Source organism: Antechinus flavipes, chromosome 5 (assembly GCF_016432865.1).
Source record: "Antechinus flavipes isolate AdamAnt ecotype Samford, QLD, Australia chromosome 5, AdamAnt_v2, whole genome shotgun sequence".
Classification (NCBI taxonomy): domain Eukaryota; kingdom Metazoa; phylum Chordata; class Mammalia; order Dasyuromorphia; family Dasyuridae; genus Antechinus; species Antechinus flavipes.
The window spans coordinates 220,268,890-220,273,670 of NC_067402.1; the positions used below are offsets into that span (position 1 = coordinate 220,268,890).

Consider the following 4,781-nt stretch of genomic DNA (forward strand, 5'->3'; position numbering starts at 1 on the left):
CCGGGCGCCAGTTACTCCCGGCTCCTGGGACAAACACCAACGCGGCCCCAGTGGGGCCTGGGAAAACCAGGGGGTCCTGGAGGAGCACCAGAGGAGGGGCAGCCTCGGCTGCCCAGTGCAAGCCTCCTCCAGCAACACTTCCCAAGCACTCCCAAATCCCAGAGGAAAACGGTGGGGGACGACGACGATCGTTTTGGTCGTGTTTTTAAAAGCTTCCGCTCTGCGAAGCGCGGGGAGGCGCGGCTGGGCCATGCGGAGGCAGAGGCGACGGCAGCGGTGTCACCAGCTGTTGACCCTGGGTGCTTCTAAGCATTAAGATCAAGGCTGAGGTAGAAAGGACAGGAAGAAAGTATGGCTGGACCCACTACTTTGCAAAGTTAGGACTTGCATGTCCAGATTTACTCATCATCATGGTGTTGCATTCCTGCTCACTTTCTTCAGTTATTCACTTCTTCATGCTTCAAGCAAAACCTTTATCAAGGTGAAGGTCAGCACTTCTAGCCAATGGACTCCAAACAAAACTGCCTGTTGAGCCTTGGACCCAGCAACCATTTATTTCCAAATGCAGAGAAAGCAACTCTTTTCCTAGTAATGCTGGACACTATTTTTTTCCTATGCTGTGGGTCTTTTCATCGGTGGTATAATTGGGGATCGGTTCAATATGCGATGGGTTCTGTCCTTTGGCATGGGCTCCTCTGCAGTGGTGGTATTTTGCTTTGGCACCCTCCCAGAATGGCTTCGTTTCTATAACTAGTCCCTGTGGATTTTGAATGGCCTGCTCCAGGCCACTGGTTGGCCATGTGTTGTTGCAGTAATGGGCAACCGGTTTGGGAAAGCTGGACGGGGAGTCATTTTTGGTCTCTGGAGTGCTTGTGCCTCAGTAGGCAATATTTTGGGAGCATGCCTGGCGTCTTCAGTTTGGCAATATGGGTATGAGTATGCCTTCTTGTTCACAGCATCAATACAGTTTGCTGGTGGAATTGTTATCTTCTTTGGGCTTTTGATCTCTCCAGAAGAAATTGGTCTTCCAGGGATTGAGGAGGAAGAAAGTTCTGAAGATGACCCTTGTAGACCACTAATTCACAATACTGACAGTGAAGAGCATGAACCCAAGTATTCAATCCAAGAAATAAGTACACTCCATCGGCCCAAAGCAATCAGCTTTTATCAGGCTTGTTGCCTTCCTGGAGTTATGCTGTATTCCCTGGCCCATGCCTGCTTGAAGTTAGTGAATTATTCCTCCTTCTTCTGGCTGCCCTTTTATTTGAGCAACAACTTTAGATGGAAAGAGGCTGAAGCTGACAAACTCTCCATTTGGTATGATGTTGGAGGAATTATAGGTGGAACTTTACAAGGCTTCATCTCTAAAGCTACCAACCGTCCTTCCTTGGGCTCAGGGAGGAGGACCCCCACCCCCAGAACCCATCCAGGTTAGGCCAATCAAAATAATGAGCATTCCTAGAAAGAGGAACACCAAAATATCCCCAGTCCTCACAATGGTGGCCAAGACATCCCCGGAAGTTGCTTCCAGAGCTGCCTCTATCTGTCACCGGGAAGAAGCTCCTCCCCTTGACCAAGCTCTCCACATTACTGGCCTTTAATTATTCCGAGCTCCTGGCAAGAACACCAAAACGTCCCCAGTCCTGACAAGGAGTTCTCCCCGGGGAGAAGAGCCTGCAGCACCCGAACAACCTCTGCCATGCAGTACTGGGAAAACCAGGGGGTCCTGGAGGAGCATCAGAAAATTCCAGGCAGCCTCGGCTCCCCAGTCAAAACCTCCTCCAGCAACACTTCCCAAGCACTCCTCCCAAATCCCGGAGGAAAACGGTGGGGGACAACAAGGTTCATTTTGGTCCTGTTTTAAAAACTTCCGCTCTGGAGGGGACTGGGAAGGTGAGGTGATTGGGCTCTCAAAATTTCCCCCCCAAAGGGAACAAAGTGTTAACTTAGAGAAATGTAGACATACAAATTAAACTTGGGGTATCACAGGGGGTCCTTCACACACAACCCACAGGGTTGTGAAAAAAGCCATGGGACTGGTGAGGAACCTCTCTAAAGTGGCAACACCTCCAGGCTAAATCCCCCGAAACAAGTGGGGCCCCTCAGCTAAGCCGGGAGCGGCCAGAGCCTCAGGAAGAAGCACAGACACTTTTCTCTCCCAGACTCTCTTGTCAAGTTGAGGTCGAGTCCTGGAGGCCTGAGGGAAGCTGGGCTGACTAGGAGGGCAGCCAGGTCCAGCTGGGTCACTTGGACGTGGCACTGAGGACGTGGCCCTGGCGAGGATCCAGCTCTGGGCGGCTGCAGAGGCAGTGGATCCGGGACGCTGCTGGCTGCTGGTACTTGCAGGCAAGGGGAGCTCTTGCCTTGGGGTCCTTGGTCAGAGTCCTTGGGGTTCCTGGTCAGAGGGCACTTCTGAAAGGAAGCTTGAAGAACTCCCCCCCTCTCCATACATCAATTAAAAGAGCTCGATAATCATTCCTCGTTTTAAAAAACACACCTGCAAGGAAGCACCCCACCATTGAAATATATTATCAGAACAGGGAAGACAAGAGTTCATCTTCAGAGGATGACACTTAAGTAAAAAAAAAGCTTTTACCCTGAAGAGTAATGTGCAATGGCTGCAAAACCAAAGAAAATATGTAGAGCTCAAAAAAGTACTGAAAATCAAAAGAAACTGAGAAAAAAGAAACCAGGGGGAAAAAAAATGCTTCCAAGAAAAACCAAAAGCATAAAAAAAAAAAAAAACAAAACAAAAAAAAACAACTTGCAAAGGCAGAAAGGAGTCTCAAGATGAAAATAAAGTCTTTGAAAAATGAAGATTGGCAATGGGAAGCTGTAAAGGGCTGAAATGCTGAAAAAAAGTGTGCTTGAATGAGAGGAGGAGCAGTTAAGGGTAATTACTCATTGGATATGAGACAATGACTCTATTAGCATATGTTTGGATAAATGGCTCTTCTCACAGTTGCTGCTGGGTGAAGGTTTGGTGTTAAGATAATCATAGGCAAGGATTAGAGGGCAGAGGGACAGAGGCCAGAGACTATCTTTGCAGCAGGATGAGAAAAAGAGAAGTTGGTGACTTTGGACACGGACAATGGAAGATACATCTTTGGGCGAGCCTGTGGCAGTTTGCCTGCTGCTTTCACTTCTCCTCCTAAGGGCCAAAGACTTTTACTTCTCCTGACTCCAGTAAGCTAATCCGGACTTAACAGGAAGTCATAGAAGTGAAGAACAACCAAGAAATGACAATAGAGATTGTAAATATTGAAAACAAATTGAACATCGTGAAACATAACTTAAAAGACACATCTGGAGAACAGATTAGGAATAGAAAACTGAAGAACTGGACTACCTGAACATTTGGACCAAAAAAAAGAACCTTAATACAGTAATGCAAGCAATAATTTGGGAATACTGTCCTGGAATGCTAGGACATGAGGGGAAAATGTCAAAATAGGAAAAAAAAATATCCCCCAATACCATCTCAACGAAATCCATTGTGGAAAACATCAGAATGTTAGTGCTAAATTTAGAAACCCATAGATCAAAGAGAAAATTTTGGAAGAAACAAAAAAAAAATTCATATAAGTCAGAACTACAATTGGAATCGAACAAGACACATCAGCAGCCCCAGTAAAAGACTGGAAAAGATCTAGTGAGTGCTGATTCTGAGAAGGGAGGGCAGAGAGAAGGCGAGCAGAATAGAGAAAAAAGGACAAGGGGAGGGAAGGAAGACAGAGGAAAAAGATTGAGATAAAAGAGGAGGGAGGCCAATGAGAGTAAGAGGAGGGAAAAAGTTTACATTAGAAAGATTTCCTATAGTATATTTAAAATTTTATTTTTTTAATCTTGAAATTAGTATTTTTCCAAATACATGTAGAGAATTCAACATTCATTTTTGTCAAAGCTTGTGATTCCAGTGTTTCTCCTTTGCTCCCTCATCCCCACTCTTCCCATGACAGCAAGTAATCTAAGGGAAATACAACTCTTTTATGCACTGAATTGTAATAGGCGGAGGCTTGAGTTGATGCACTGAGGTCCCAAGCACGTGAGGCTAAATAGTAATTGGACCATACTCTATAAATATATATGCTTGGAGAAAGAATGGCCCCGCCCACTCTTTGTGCAAGTCCTGATGTGTGTTGTATAGGAAATGACGATTTTGGTGGGGGGAGGCAGGGGTGTGGAAGGGGAAGCGGAAGGAGAGACTGCTGGCTGGCGTCCTGACACGGCTGCTCGCATTGCCATTGCGCCGGCCCTTCATCTCCAACCCCCTCTGCTAGCTGGCTTCCTGTCACAGCTGCCCATGCTGCTATCGCGATCCTTTTTCACCTCTTCACTTCAATAAAGATTGAAGATTTTTCCCTTAATCTAAATTCCTGACTCGGGTTGATTTTCAATACGCGGTCATACGCAGTTACCACCTGCTTTTCTTTCAGAAATTGTACTTCTTAATGATATTACCATCAATTTATACAAATTCCTCTGAGATCAACGAGATTGTGATATGGTCAACAGCCTCTTCCACAGGGATACATATGCTGTCTATCTCTCTCTTGCTCCTCAGTGGGAACCAATAATGGCAGCATCTATTTGGCTTTTGAACTTTTTTGCTCATGGGAGTTTATGAATTCCAGCCATTTGACAAAGTAATGCGGTCTTTTCTTCTCTGAACCAACATTTTGTAGGAGATTCATGCCTGCCAACTTTTTATTCTATTGGGAAAGAATCCAATTTCTGAAGGAATATTTAAAATAACCTAAATCTACTATCTTGTTTCTTTA

General features: G+C 45.7%; 1 pseudogene; it reads left to right on the forward strand.

Moving 5' to 3' along the window:
- The first annotated feature begins 351 nt into the window (after positions 1-351).
- On the forward strand, positions 352-4,373 carry LOC127564085 (sugar phosphate exchanger 3-like; annotated as a pseudogene).
- The last annotated feature ends 408 nt before the right edge of the window (positions 4,374-4,781 follow it).